We start from the raw sequence: 17,235 nt of genomic DNA on the forward strand, positions 1-17,235 counted from the left end.
GAAATAAAAGATAGTGACGTGAATAAGGATAACATTGCGGAATCACCGCAATTAAATATTGTACGTAGATCAGAGCGAGTAAAGAAAAAACCGGCTAGGTTTTTAGACTAAGTAAATCTATTGTAAGTTGTAGTTAAAAGGGGGAGAAATATTATATATGTGTAAGCACCCTGTCACTAGTAACTGTGAACGGAACTAGAGACAGGGCCAAGTAGTGGTGACAGTTGTCATTGAGTAGTTCTTAGTTTGGTCGATTTTAGGGAATGGCCATGTTTGGTTATGGTATTGGAATAAACTTTAAGTTGTAAAAAGTCTGAGTATTATTAATACACAACATACATCATGTTTTGTTTTCATTGTAGGGTATTTTTAGTAACATTTTTCGCAGTATTGGTATAAAGAGTGTTTATACAACTTTGAAATTTAAAAATTTGAAATTTAAAAATGGAGTATGTACAGCACTTTTCAAAAAGCAGCAATCAGAATTATTGACTCAGCGGAATATCGCGCCTGCTGTAAACCCTTGTTTAAAAAGTATGGCATTCTTCCTTTACCTAAATCCTGGTTTGCCTGTAACAAAACTTAAATAAAACGAGCAGAAAACCCAGAAAATAGTATTTAGTTCTGATAGATGGGTTAAACCATCTGAACCAGTAAAGTTACTAGGTGTTACTATGGATACAAAGTTGAACTGGTCGCACCATATTGAAGGATTGTGTAAGAACAGTGAAATCAAGAAAAAAATCCATGGGAAGATTTACTTGACAAATAGTAGCCAAAGAAAACGACCAGAAAGTCACTCTGTAAAAATACGTAAATTCAAGAATATTAGGAACGCTACAAATGGCACCGACAATAACCTTTATTCAAGTCTATGCACCAGTAGAAGGATCACCGGAAAAGGAAACAATACAATTCTATAGATCCCTACAGAATATACTGAACAATACAAAAATTACCAAACACATCCTTATCTTTGGAGATTTCAACGCGAGAGTAGGAAAGGATGCTAATGAAAGTAATGGGTGCACCGGAAAGTATGGAGAAGTAGTAGAAAACAGAAACGGAACCAAAACGATAGCTTGTTGTGGAAAAAATAGCCACCTAATAGGAGTCACTTCTACTTTAGGGAAACAAGATATAAAAGGCAAATACATATTTGAACCGACAAAACGGAATACAAAGAGCCTGGTTGACTACATTGTACATACAAAATAATTTAGAAATTGCGACAAATTCGGGAAAACTGTCCAATCTAAATATTTTAAACCATTTGAATACAAATATAAAGGAGGCTATTCACTCTTGATTGCAACAGAATAGAACTTTGTTTTGAATCTGTGCATGGATAAAATATAACGAAAGAAATGAAGCTTCAAATAACGGACTTCCTTGATAAAGATTAGGTATATAAACCTTATTTTGTATAATAAATTTAATATTAGACATCAAATAGTATAAGAAAATACAAATACATATTTTTTGTACAAAAAAGCTTTGATTTTTGTTCAAATAAAAAGGTTGTTCGGTTAGGAAATTGGCTGTTACATATTTGTAAAGCTACGATGTAATATAAGCATATTCTCCAGTTATTTTGTACCAATATATCATGTTTTGTTTTCATTGTATGGTATTTTTAGTAAAATTTTTCGCAGTATTGGTATAAAGAGTGTTTATACAACTTTAAAATTTAAAAATTTGAAATTTAAAAATGCAGTATGTACAGCACTTTTCAAAAAGCAGCAATCAGAATTATTGACTTAGCGTAATATTGCGCCTGCTGTAAACCCTTGTTTAAAAAGTATGGCATTCTTCCTTTACCTAAATCCTGGTTTGACTGTAACAAAACTTAAGTAAAACGAGCAGAAAACCCAGAAAATAGTATTTAGTTCTGATAGATGGGTTAAACCATCTGAACCAGTAAAGTTACTAGGTGTTACTATTGATACAAAGTTGAACTGGTCGCACCATATTGAAGGATTGTGTAAGAGCAGTGAAATCAAGAAAAAAATCCATGGGAAGATTTACTTGACAAATAGTAGCCAAAGAAAACGACCAGAAAGTCACTCTGTTACAATACGTAAATTCAAGAATATTAGGAACGCTACAAATGGCACCGACAATAACCTTTATTCAAGTCTATGCACCAAAAGAAGGATCACCGGAAAAGGAAACAATACAATTCTATAGATCCCTACAGAATATACTGAACAATACAAAAATTACCAAAAATATACTCATCTTTGGAGATTTTAACGCAAGAGTAGGAAAGGATGCTAATGAAAGTAAAGGGTACACCGGAAAGTATGGAGAAGTAGTAGAAAACAGAAACGGAACCAAAACGATAGCTTGTTGTGGAAAAAATAGCCACCTAATAGGAGTCACTTCTACTTTAGGGAAACAAGATATAAAAGGCAAATACATATTTGTAGCGACAAAACGGAATGCAAAGAGCCTGGTTGACTACATTGTACATACAAACGAATTTAGAAATTGCGACAAAATCGGGAAAACTGTCCAATCTAAATATTTTAAACCATTTGAATACAAATATAAAGGAGGCTATTCACTCTTGATTGCAGCAGAATAGAACTTTGTTTTGAATCTGTGCATGGATAAAACATAACGAAAGAAATTAAGCTTCAAATAATGGACTTTTTTGATAAAGATTAGGTATATAAACCTTATTTTGTATAATAAATTTGATATTAGACATCAAATAGTATAAGAAAATACAAATACATATTTTTTGTACAAAAAAGCTTTGATATTTTTTCAAATAAAAAGGTTGTTCGGTTAGGAAATTGGCTGTTGCATATTTGTAAAGCTACGATGTAATATAAGCATATTCTCCAGTTATTTTGTACCAATATATCATGTTTTGTTTTCATTTATGGTATTTTTAGTAACATTTTTCGCAGTATTGGTATAAAGAGTGTTTATACAACTTTAAAATTTAAAAATTTGAAATTTAAAAATGCAGTATGTACAGCACTTTTCAAAAAGCAGCAATCAGAATTATTGACTCGGCGGAATATCGCGCCTGGTGTAAACCCTTGTTTAAAAAGTATGGCATTATTCCTTTATCTAAATCCTGGTTTAATTGTAACAAAACTTCGAGCAGAAAACCCAGAAAATAGTATTTAGTTCTGATAGATGGGTTAAACCATCTGAACCAGTAAAGTTACTAGGTGTTACTATGGATACAAGGTTGAACTGGTCGCACCGTATTGAAGGATTGTGTAAGAAAGGTGAAATCAAGAAAAAAACTCCAAGGGAAGATCAACTTAACAAATAGTAGCCAAAAAAACGACCAGAAAGTCAATCTGTTAAAATACGTAAATTCAAGAATATTAGGAACGCTACAAATGCCACCGACAATAACCTTTATACAAATCTATGCCCCACTAGAAGGAGCACCGGAAAAGGAAATAATAAAATTCTATAGATCTCTACAGAATATACTAAACAATAAAAAAATTATCAAAAATGTCCTCATCTTTGGAGATCTCAACGCCAGAGTAGGAAAGGATGCTAATGAAAGTAAAGGGTGTACAGGAGTGTATCGAGAAGTAATAGAAAACAGAAACGGAACCAAAATGATAGCTTTTTGTAGAATCAATAGCCACCTAATAGAAGTCACTTGTACTGTAAGGAAACAAGACATAAGAGGCAAATACATATTTGTAACAAAACGGAATGCAAAGAGCCTGGTTGACTACATTGTACATACAAAATAATTTAGAAATTGCGACAAAATCCGATAAAACTGTCCAATCCAAATATTTTAAACTATTTGAATACAAATATAAAGGAGGCTATTCACTCTTGATTGCAGCAGAATAGAACTTTGTTTTGAATCTGTGCCTGGATAAAACATAACGAAAGAAATGAAGCTTCAAATAATGGACTTCGTTGATAAAGATTAGGTATATAAACCTTATTTTGTGTATAATAAAGTTGATATTAGAAATCAAATACTATAAGAAAATACAAATACATATTTTTTGTACAAAAAAAGCTTTGATATTTTATACAATTGAACAAATCCAATGCCTCCCAGAAGAACAAGATAAGCTTGTAGATTTGTCGAGTTGTGGTACGATGAAGGACATTTTGCCTCAGAGTCTAGGTAGGTAATTGTAGCAGAGCCCCGTTGATCGGCTCCCTAGAGTTTAGGGCTCTAGGAGAGACTGAGGTGAACTGTGAACTGTCTTTGGCTTGGAATTCAACTAATATTTATTTTACAAGTAAAAGTTGCATTCGAGATTAATTATGCTATTATTATGCTAAATATAGCTGTAGTAAACGCAAGTTATCTGTATAACTCAGTGACAACAAACAAAAAGAGTTTTTTACAAAAAAGACAGCAGAAAGTTCGTAATATATAAATCGACACATTTTACAGAAGACAGACAAAAAAGGAAGATGCCAAAATTGCTATGTCGCGAAGAAAGAGGGACGAAAAGAAGCACAACAAACTTCTAAAACATTGTGGACACGTTGTCTGATTTGTTGTAAATACCTTTGCAGTGATTGTTTCATTGTTTGTTTGATTTGTTTTTATTTGATGAATAAAATATTTTTCTTTTTACCTAAAATAGTGTATTATTTTGAAACATCCTTGCCAAAAAATAATAGGCCATATCTCCAAAAATGGTCTAGGAGGCCAACTGATTAAAATTTTCATATAAAATATTAAGCTTGTGGATCTGTACAGGTACATACAATGATTGACTACATCAGCATGCTGTGCACCATATAGGTACATACTTTGCCGTTGGCAAATAGTGCTGTGTGCCAATATGGTTCACAAATACATAATCACAAACAGTACTAAATCAGCTAGGCAGTCAACATGTTAATCATAAATTGGCTTTTAAAAATTAAAGCCGATGTTAACGCAATGATTATTAAAAATAATTATAAATCTACTTGACACATACGTAAAATATTGAAAGGTAAATTGGAGACTTTTCAAAGATATTTTCCAAAACCTTCAGCAGTTAAGCAATCTAAGTTAACCAGAAATTATGCAAAGCCAACGCTAACGCAATAATTATTAAAAATAATTCTAAAACTAGTTGACACATATGGAAGATATTGAAAGGCAAATAATGGCTTTCCAAAGATATCTTCCAAAACCTTCCGTAGTTAGGCAACCTAAGTCAACCAGTAATTATGCCAAACGAGATTAACAATAAATCATAAATTGGCTTTTCAAAATTAAAGCCAATGCTAACGCAATAATTATTAAAAATAATTCTAAAACTACTTGACACATATGGAAGATATTGAAAGGCAAATAATGGCTTTCCAAAGATATCTTCCAAAACCTTCCGTAGTTAGGCAACCTAAGTCAGCCAGTAATTATGCCAAACGAGATTAACAATAAATCATAAATTGGCTTTTCAAAATTAAAGCCAATGCTAACGCAATAATTATTAAAAATAATTCTAAAACTACTTGACACATATGGAAGATATTGAAAGGCAAATAATGGCTTTCCAAAGATATCTTCCAAAACCTTCAGTAGTTAGGCAACCTAAGTCAACCAGTAATTATGCCAAACGAGATTAACAATAAATCATAAATTGGCTTTTCAAAATTAATGCCAATGCTAACGCAATAATTATTAAAAATAATTCTAAAACTACTCGACACATATGGAAGATATTGAAAGGCAAATAATGGTTTTCCAAAGATATCTTCCAAAACCTTCCGTAGTTAGGCAACCTAAGTCAACCAGCAATTATGCCAAACGAGATTAACAATAAATCATAAATTGGCTTTTCAAAATTAAAGCCAATGCTAACGCAATAATTATTAAAAATAATTCTAAAACTACTTGACTCATATGGAAGATATTGAAAGGCAAATAATGGCTTTCCAAAGATATCTTCCAAAACCTTCCGTAGTTAGGCAACCTAAGTCAACCAGCAATTATGCCAAACGAGATTAACAATAAATCATAAATTGGCTTTTCAAAATTAAAGCCAATGCTAACGCAATAATTATTAAAAATAATTCTAAAACTACTTGACTCATATGGAAGATATTGAAAGGCAAATAATGGCTTTCCAAAGATATCTTCCAAAACCTTCCGTAGTTAGGCAACCTAAGTCAACCAGCAATTATGCCAAACGAGATTAACAATAAATCATAAATTGGCTTTTCAAATTAAAGCCAATGCTAACGCAATAATTATTAAAAATAATTCTAAAACTACTCGACACATATGGAAGATATTGAAAGGCAAATAATGGCTTTCCAAAGATATCTTCCAAAACCTTCCGTAGTTAGGCAACCTAAGTCAACCAGCAATTATGCCAAACGAGATTAACAATAAATCATAAATTGGCTTTTCAAAATTAAAGCCAATGCTAACGCAATAATTATTAAAAATAATTCTAAAACTACTTGACTCATATGGAAGATATTGAAAGGCAAATAATGGCTTTCCAAAGATATCTTCCAAAACCTTCCGTAGTTAGGCAACCTAAGTCAACCAGCAATTATGCCAAACGAGATTAACAATAAATCATAAATTGGCTTTTCAAAATTAAAGCCAATGCTAACGCAATAATTATTAAAAATAATTCTAAAACTACTCGACACATATGGAAGATATTGAAAGGCAAATAATGGCTTTCCAAAGATATCTTCCAAAACCTTCCGTAGTTAGGCAACCTAAGTCAACCAGCAATTATGCCAAACGAGATTAACAATAAATCATAAATTGGCTTTTCAAAATTAAAGCCAATGCTAACGCAATAATTATTAAAAATAATTCTAAAACTACTTGACTCATATGGAAGATATTGAAAGGCAAATAATGGCTTTCCAAAGATATCTTCCAAAACCTTCAGTAGTTAGGCAACCTAAGTCAACCAGTAATTATGCCAAACGAGATTAACAATAAATCATAAATTGGCTTTTCAAAATTAATGCCAATGCTAACGCAATAATTATTAAAAATAATTCTAAAACTACTTGACTCATATGGAAGATATTGAAAGGCAAATAATGGCTTTCCAAAGATATCTTCCAAAACCTTCCGTAGTTAGGCAACCTAAGTCAACCAGTAATTATGCCAAACGAGATTAACAATAAATCATAAATTGGCTTTTCAAAATTAAAGCCAACGCTAACGCAATAATTATTAAAAATAATTCTAAAACTACTTGACACATATGGAAGATATTGAAAGGTAAATTGGAGACTTTTCAAAGATATCTTCCAAAACCTTCCGTAGTTAAGCAACCAAGTCAACCAGCAATTTTGCCTAACGAGATTAACAATAAATCATAAATTGGCTTTTTAAAATTAAAGCCAATGCTAACGCAATAATTATTGAAAATAATTCTAAGATTCTTCGGCAAAATCGACTTGCCACAGACAGAAGATATTATCGAAAGGCAAATTGCGAACTTTTCAACGATATCTTCTAAAACCTTCTGCAGTTAGGCAAAACCTAATTCCACCAAATTAATATAGGAATTTCAAAATTTGAACGTCTACAAGGTTATGCAAAACAACCATAAAAGCAACTTTTAATAATCACAAATTGGCTTTTCAAAATTAAAGCCAATGCTAATACAATGATTATTAAAAATCATAAATTGTGTTTTAGTCTTAAGGCATATTTTGCCATATACTATATAAAATAAAACAACATATTAAACGAGAAAAATATTATTTAATCCATATAACATTTGTTTATAAATGAATTTCATATATTTCCAATAGATAAGACTCTTCTGATAAATGTTAGTACTTTTGTTGGTACTTTCTCATTGATTCAATTATAACTAAAATTTCATAAATTGTTTCCCATCAATTCAGCGTTGATTAAAACAGCAGTTCTTTATTTCTTCTTAACTTGTTTTCAGCACAAAATTTGAAAATTGAAAAGAAACAAAACTGTTCATAAACATCCAGACACAAGGCTTCCATTGATATTCTGAAACAAAGATTACAATAATTAGAAACATTTGGCATGTTATATGAAATATATAAACAAAAAACCAATACATTTTAATGCCTTTATTCATGGTTAAAATTTAGTCTTAGAGGCAAAAACAAACATTTGTATGTGTGATGTGCAAAAGGCGATTTTGCGAGCGGCGTCGTTCAGATCTTGAAAATTAAGCAGATGAGTCAAAGCGTGGTATAAATAATTTAGGTACGCAAAGTTGGATTAAAATATGTAATACCGTTAACAGTTATTTGGTAAAGTATCCATTTGGATACCTACATTTTGTACTACACTTTTGTAAAAACACAGAGTAACTAGCAACGGAAAATCGGTTTATGGTATGGTGAATACCTTAAAAATAGAAAAGTTATAGGTTTGTAGATTAAAGATAGAAATGGTCATCTTACAACCAACAGAGAGGAAACCCTTAAAATGGTTGAAGACTTCTACAAATTGTTGTACCAAGGCAACACAAAGCAAATAGCAGAGAAGATCAAGTGCCAGAAATATTAACAAGGAAATGGGCATTGTGAAACAAGGATCAGAACTATCACAATAGACGAAATAAAACTAGCTCTAAGAAAAGCTAAGAATAACAAATCTCCAGGCGAAGATTGTGTACTTACTGATGCCATCAAAATCAGAGGTACTTGCCTACTTAAGAAAATAAAAAACCTTTTTGAAATGTGTCTTTTGGACAGTAATATACCCGAAAAATGGCACAATGCTGAGGTAATTATATTGTACAGAAAAGGAGATCCCCGTGAATTAGAAAACTACAGACCTGAAGTCTTCTTAGTCACCTATACAAACTCCTTACAAGAATAGTAAAGAATCGTCTTGAGAAAAAACTTGATTTTTACCAGCCAGCAGAGTAAGTAGGATTTCGTACCGGATATGGAACAAATGGTCACCTAAAGAGCATTAAAAAGGTAATAGAGAAGACTATCGAATACAATCAACCATTCGTTCTGGCTTTTGTAGATTTCCATAAAGCCTTTGACATGGTAGAATTTGACAAAATCCTGGAAGCACTACAAGCATACCGGATTGACTACCGATATACAAGGTTAATTTACAATACATACTCTATTGTAAATTAACCAATTTACAATACATACTATTGTATGTATATATTGTAAATTAACCACACTGAAATGGAACTGGGCCGGAACCACGTGTTAACTTCAATTCATAATAAAGCCGTGGAAGTAATAGAAAAAGGCTATGGGACCAATATAGAAAAACCGGTATGCATAATAAGTTATAATGATAACATGGGTGGCATTGACAGAACAGATATGCTTTTGAGTAAAGTTTTGAGTAAGAAAAACTCTGAAATGGTACAAAAAAAAGTTTTTTTTCACCTTATAGACTATGCCGTTCTCAATTCCTATACTGTTTATAAAGTTAAAACAGGAAAGAATCTTCCTCTCCTAAACTTCTCGTCCTCTTCTTCCTCTTCTTATAAAGTACATAAACATAACCCTCAAAATAAAGTTTTCACTCAGCAAGAAGTAAACAGTGCAGTTTTACAGGCACAGATTACAAATAACATGCAAGATATCCAACAATTAGGGGATCAGGTATGCACACCTAATAAAAATAATGAGTGGCAAGTAGCCAAACGTAGAACCCGTCGTTTTGTGGTGGGCCGAAATGAAAATACTTCCCAGGTTCAAGCAGTTCCAAAATTTATATCATTTCATGTCACTGGGCTTCCTCCACTAAACAGGAACTAAACCTGAGCAACTGAAGGCCATTTGGAGCCAAATTTTCCAGGCGTAAAATGTGAAGAGCATTCATCATCCCACCCGGAACATTATGCCTCAATGAAAGTTACCATCAGACAAGACGATTGTAGAGAAGCATGGAAACGAGAGGCTTGGCCAAACGGAGCGGTAGGCTCGAGGTTTTTCATGAAAAAGAGGATGCCACCAATATAGGAGGATCCTCAGTTATAAAGAGCAGTATCATCCATCAAAATGCTCAATCAGTGGGAAATTGTATGGATACAATCCAAGAAGAAATCTTACAACATAAAGAGTGCATCGCAGTTTGTTTAACCCTTTCACTATTTTTGTACATTACCATGTACATTGAATTGTATTGCCTTAGGTATATTAAATTCAGAATTATTTACCTCCTAATCTACATTTGTACATCAGAAAGTACAACATATTTTAAAGTTTCTTAGGTTGGTAGTAAATGCGATAAAGTTTGACAACAGACATTAGGCAACATTTTAAAAGGTGAGTGGCGTGTTGTGCAAATAGGTGCATTTTAGGTTATGTCATATATTTTACGTTTTCTTGTAAATCTATTAAAATTAGAAGTTTTATGATTTGCTATTGGTAAGTATATGTTTCAGTGTTGGAGTTCCATAATAATTTATAATGCTCTATATATAATACAAAGTCCACACACGTAGTTTGAATTAGTATGTACATTAGCATGGACAAACGCAGTTTGTAGACAATATATTGGACCATGTTATTGCAAAAGTTATAAATTTTATTTCTATTTTGTATTAGTAGTGTCGGTATGGTGTAGACGCGAGACAATAAATTGTTGAGGGAGGGGCACCCCTAAAAATTGACTAAATGTAGTTTTCAAAAGTTTTTTTTTTTAGTTTTATATGGATATTTACTAACGTTTCTCCTTCATACGTTTGTTTTTGTTTTTTAGATAATGGCAAACGCAAGAAATTTCAAAACGAAAGCTAACCCAAGAAGAACTTCTTCATTATCTTGAGAACGATGATGTTTCAGATATTGAGTTCCTGTCAGATGATGATGATGGTTGGCAGTCAGACGAAATATCTAGAGAACAAAGAAATAATGACATTCTAGATGTAACTAAAGATAAAAAATAATGGAAATGAAAATCAGCCTGAAATCAGCGACATTGAAGATATAGATTTGACAGATGAAGAAAGATTGGAGCTAATTGCAAATGGTGAAAATATGGGGCAAAATGACAAAGATGAGTTGAAAAGGAACCAAACAAATTTTGAGAAAAAACATGGTCTTACTGAGAAATCAAAAATAATTTGGATACAAGGGGAAAATGTACAATATGAAACGAGAAATATTCATTGGCATTCAACCATTCTGACTACCCCTGTTGTAGATTTGCCACCACCAGTTGAATTTTTTACCAAATATATTCCTGATGAGATACTACAACAAATGGCTGATATGACAAATTTATATGCTACACAAAAAAATATTGCTAGAATTCCACTGACAAACTTGGATGAAATTAAGACTTTTATTGAGGTCCATATTGTGATGGGAAACTTACAGTTTCCTAGAGTCTGCATGTATTGGCACCGTAGTATGGGAATACCATTAGTAAAAGATTCCCTAAGTCTGTCTAGACTTAGGGAATCTTTTAACTTAACATGTTCGACGTTTTGAAACTCTTCTAGGGGCTAACCTCAAAATTATTTGTGGTGTGTCAACTACTAAAGCAAATTTTGGTCATTACACCAATACTTGACACTAGTATCAACTACTGGAGAAGAGACACAGATCTAGGCAAAGTGGATATCTGTTCTTTTTAGTTAGTAATTAGCATTTGTGTATTTTTATTATTATTCTGCCATTGTCCGAACCAGTAGATGACACAGCATGTCAACTATTGCAACACAATATATCAACTATAACATCACAGTTTTTTTTGTAGGTAAAAATGCCTCCTATTGGGATGCCAATAGCCTCTGCAGCAAAAAGACATCAGGTTCCCAGAGTAACTCTTCTGTACAAGATGAAAGGAAATACTCCTATTTCTAGAAGAATGGGTCCAAAGACTATTCTGACATCCAATGAAGAAAACTTGCTTGTACAATGGATACTAGACTCAGCAGAAGCCAAATTTCCAGTAACAAAAAAACAGCTGCTGGTTAGTATACAAATTAAAATAAAACGAATGAAAAAACACTCCATTTTGTTGCTGTCCGCCCTGGCTGTGCATGGTAAGGAAGTTTTTTGAGAAGACATCTTTGTTTAAAAGAACGAGTAGCACAAAATTTAACAGCTTCCAGAGCCTTAGTAACTAAGCATGGCATAATAAATTGGTTTGATGAAATAACAAATTATCTGTCAAACAAAGATCAACTTCAGATACTACACAATCCTTCATGCGTTTTCAATGCAGATGAGACTGCATAATATATTTCTGAACCCAAAAGGCACTGGTTCTTAATGGCGAAAAAAGTGTTTACCAACAGGTTAATGCTGATAAAAAGAATGCATGACTGTTTTGATAACTGCAAATGCTGATGGCAATTTTGCTCCGTGAAAAAAGTGTTTACCAACAGGTTAATGCTGATAAAAAGAATGCATGACTGTTTTGATAACTGCAAATGCTGATGGCAATTTTGCTCCTGCTATGATTGTATATGAATATAAAAAAACCCACAGGTTGGTCGATGGGCAAATCTGATAGTGGCTGGATGAATGGAGAGCTGGGATCATCCTTGGCTACAAACACAAAACATGACACCTGCTGTATTATTTATTGACTGTCATACTAGTCATTTAATACTGCATACCAGTGAATTTTACAGCAAAAATAGAATAATACTTATAGCATTACACCCCAATTCAATTCGTATTCTCCAGCCACTTGACATAGGATTTTCCAAACCTATGAAAACAAGGTGGAAAGTTCACCAGTGATGTGTAGATAATACTCCTAATACCTAATATATAATAATATATATATAATATAATATATATATAATATAATACCTAATTTAAGAAAAGCTGACCTCTTGTATATAAAAATTTTGAAAATTTTGAGAAACAAACTATGAAAAATGCCTTCAAAAAAAGTGGTTTAATGCCTTGGGATAAGAATGCTACAGGCTACTCAAAAGTGAAAAGCAATTGTCACAAAAATCAAAATGACTTAGAAGATTCTTCAATACAGTCAATAACATTAAATGATGATGGTCTGGCTTTCCTGGAAAAGGAAATAAGTGAGGAAAAATTGCTGTAACCAGTAGACTTTGTGTGATTCCAACAGTACAAAATATATATGAAAATCACATACTCAAAACTTCTACAGTATTGATAACTGAAGATGCAGTAATGGTTTGTTCCAGTTCTAGTAATGGCAGTAGACTTCATGTGATTCCAACAGCACAAAATATAGATGAAAAATATATACTCAAAAATTCTACAGAATCAACAACTGAAGATGCAGTAATGGCTTGTTCCACGCCAATAAAAGCTCCAGTGTACAGGGGGGCAAAATAAATTCATCTCCATTCAAACTCGTCATGTTTTATACTTTGAAAAGACAGCCCAAGGAAAAACTCCCTTCTATAGTAAGCTCTGATTCATATTGATGGAAGAAACAAAGAAAAACAAAAAGAAAAGGAAAGGCAGAAAATAAACGCTGCATAAAACAGAAAACTAAAAAAGAAGAGACAGGGGCATTAAAAGTTAAACAAAAAGAACAAAGAAAAAAGAAGGTTGAAAGTTCTAGCAGTGATTCAGATGAAGAATGGGTGGAATCTGATTCAGATGAAGAATAGGTGGAATCTGATTCCTCCACAAACGATGTTAGTTTTGACTTAATAACAAGTGAGATAAGACTTAAACTCTGAGTATGTATCATTCAATAATGACTAATTAATAAAGAAATTCAGCATTAATGATTTTGTGCTTGTTAAGTTTTTGGGTAAGAGAAACGAATAAATATTTTGTTGGAAATATAATATTTAAGTTACCACAATCTGAGTTAGATAGAAGAGAACAAAAATATTTTAACTTTGACTTTAACGAATATAATATGTAGACTTAGTGTGGTTTGAGTTATTATTCTTCATAATTTTATACTAGTTTAAGTATGCAATGTTAGGAAATTGAATAAATCATAATAATTTACTATTCTTTAAAAATGTATTCGAAATTTAATAACCACTTTTATTTATTAACCACATTATCACACTTAACTTTAAAAGATACAATTTCTATTATATGATGTCAACTACTACAACTTTACATGTCATTTATTAGAACACTTGTTGTCAACTATTGAACCCCATGCACTTATTTTCTAAACACCTAATAAAAAAAATCAATTATAACTGATATCTGTTAATTAGTTCTAGAAGAAAGTATTTTGTCTGAAGAATATCTTGGTAAAAAATTTACGGACGATTTTCACATTTGGTCCCATTGAAGATAGCTATAATTGAGCTGTCAATTAAAGTTCATAGAACGAAATGTTGGTTCTTGACTGTGTTGCCATGTTTTTTTAATAAATCGGGAAATAGCATATAGCATGTGATTTATAATTAATAAAAATCCAATAGAACGTTAACAAACTAAAAGTAACAAAGAAATTCTTTCAAAAAATAATAAGAATAGTATTCAGGTACTTTCCACAGATATCTGGTGACCATCTGTAACAATCTGGCAACTAGCGGTTTGAGGATTGCCGAATCTATTAGCTTATTATCAAAGGCAAATGCCAAAAAAATGTTGTAATAACAACTGCAATTTATATGAGAAGAAACGAGTATTTATTCGTTCGTGTTGTATATAAAAAAATAAAAAAATTGCATAATTCATATAATAATATAATAAAAATGTATTTTTGAAAGCTTCTGTATTTGTAATTGAAGCCTACAACATATACATTATAAAGACATGACAACACAGTAAAACGTCAAAAATTTGTTTTGTGAATTTAATTCACAGCTCCTTTGTAGCTATCTTCAATAGGACCAAATGTGAAAATCGTCCAAATTTACAAACAGATTGGAATTTTCTTTAAATTATATGTATTTCAAGTTGTGTAATTTATTAAAATGTGAATTACTCCCACATTTACCTTAATGTAAAAATCAGTGAAAGACATTGCTTGCTCATCAGCGTTATTCTCTTTCATATATTTTATTGTTATTAAATTAGTGCATTAGTTGTATGTTTATATTCATTGTAAGCACTTTATATGTAATTACTATTAGTTTATAGTGTTTGTAAAGTTTCAAAATAAATAAATGAAGGGAATGACTATTATACTGAAGATTCAGTACAATAACTATTTAATTCCACCTACTATGTGATAGAATATGTTTTTTGTTATTATACAGGTAGCACTAAGAAAAATATTCATTTCTATGATAAAAATGGTAAGTAATATTCATTGCCTTGCAAGTATATAAAGAATAACATATTTAAAGGATGAGAATGAATATACATCTAATTGCAAAAGTCTTCACACTCTAGATGTGCCAAAGGTAACAACATTTATATTAGAATGAGTCAAAGGTTTGAAAAGACAAACAATAACTTTTTACAGAGATATTCACACTTTTTATAGTGCACTCTTCTAGTGAGATCTGTGCACTTTTATTATGTGAAAAGCATATAGCAAAGAACAGCTTCAAACAAAGACAGATCAAGACAAATATTGCAAATTATTAACACCATAGGCTTTCAGTTGTTATAAAAAATATGAGAGAATCAGTCACACTTCCAAAAATTAATGTAGGACTGTGGGAACCATGACTTAATTAATATATTATTAAATTGTAAAATTGAATACTTACTTCCATTGTATAGATTCCACACCGGATTTGAAAATAAATTCGCAAACGTTTTAAGGAACAGATTTTTTTAATTAATGCAACATCAGCACCAGAATTTGCCGGTCGTATGAAAGTATGAAATTAAAATGGCGTGGCCTCCTGGTCTCAGTGGCCACTGCAGGGTTGTCAGATAATTTTTTTTAATTCCCTAGAATTTTTGCCAAAATTTCCCTAGATTTGCCTAACAACTTGACAATCATATTTAGCCTAGAATCCTAGAATGACCTACCTAAGTCTGACGTCAGAATGAGCGGGGGTTTTAAAAATATTTCCAAACATTTCTAATTTGTGTGTATTTGTCACATAACAAGTTGGAAATATTGGTTTTTGTAATTGCTTGAAGAATAAATAAGGGCTTTTGGCTATGAACGTTCATTCTGTGCGATTGGTATTACTTGTTGTTCGTGAATTTGTAAGAGGTAAGAATATTAAAGTATTAAGATATTTTAACCCGGGTGATCCCCGTCGTAATTCGAAGTTCGAGAAATTCCACCACTATAGTCTCCGACGAGGAATCACATGAACAGAATTCAGTGATTCCCCGAATAATACAATTTCCAAGCAGATGATATTCGCTCTGTGCGTGACTGACGCGACACCTACCGCCTTCATCTGACAGTTTTGGACCTCCCAATTTGAGGTTAAACATATGTTAAATACATACCAAATTGACAATTAGTAATAATTGGTTTTTAATTATATTTTTTCAGTTAATGTACAAAATAACTGTAGTATTAAAAACTGGGTTTTTAAAAATTCATCATAATTTATCTTTTCAATCCCAAACGGAAAAATCTAGTACTGACAAATCAAGTTTTTCACGTGAAAGAGCATGTAATTAAAAATAATATTAGTAAAAGTTATGATATAAAAGCTTAAGTCATGAGGCAGGCTGCAGATGCAGCTTGAAGCCTTATGAAGTATCATTTAAGGTAAATTATTAAAATTTTTCCTATTTCAATTGCATAAAAATGAAATTATGTGATATTTACTTTTTTATATTTGAGCGAAGATGTAAGTGTTTGTCCTTACACATTTGTCCTGATGGCTTTGTTTCACGCACCAGTAATAGGTCGCTGGTTTTTTCCCTTGGGGAACAAGGTTTTTCCTTAGGGAAATAGGTTCACTTTATATATATATTTCTTTGAAGGACCACCCAGAAAACTGGGAAAAATGAAGATTCGAAAAGAACGTTTGAACAAATATATTTAAACAAATACAATGTATTTTAAACGCCGATAACTTGCATATGATACACACTTGTCGGTGATACAATATTGACACGAACTTATTAATATACCGACTGGTTTAAAACACTAATATGCCGCTGGGGCGAGTAGAGCCTGACGCTCCTTCAGTGCTGGAATTTGAACTGATACTGATGCCCACTCTCTCCCCTCAATCACAAACATTCCGAAATCTCCCCCCTGACCCCTCGACGTATTAAAAGATATGTTTATTTTTCAAATACCTTTAACTTTCAAATCATTGATAAAAACTACCTGATAAGGGTATTTGTCTCAACTTGCGGTATTTTGGAATGCGTCAGAGGGTAATTTGGAAAATACTAATCCTTTCATTGTTACGATTCTATGAAGGTTTTAGAAACTTGTGTAGAAAGTTATTTAAATGCAAGATAACGGCG

The 17,235-nt window shown here is 32.0% G+C and overlaps 1 long non-coding RNA gene across 1 annotated transcript; it reads right to left on the reverse strand.

Annotated features, from left to right (window-relative positions):
• Positions 1-7,679: 7,679 nt before the first annotated feature.
• On the reverse strand, positions 7,680-15,693 carry LOC140451550 (uncharacterized). The gene is made up of 2 exons (XR_011952076.1): positions 15,552-15,693; positions 7,680-7,963 (listed from the first exon to the last, which is right to left on the reverse strand). It is a non-coding gene; the product is annotated as an uncharacterized lncRNA (long non-coding RNA).
• Between the last annotated feature and the right edge of the window lie 1,542 nt (positions 15,694-17,235).

The sequence above is a fragment of the Diabrotica undecimpunctata genome, chromosome 9 (assembly GCF_040954645.1).
Source record: "Diabrotica undecimpunctata isolate CICGRU chromosome 9, icDiaUnde3, whole genome shotgun sequence".
Taxonomy (NCBI): Eukaryota; Metazoa; Arthropoda; class Insecta; order Coleoptera; family Chrysomelidae; genus Diabrotica; species Diabrotica undecimpunctata.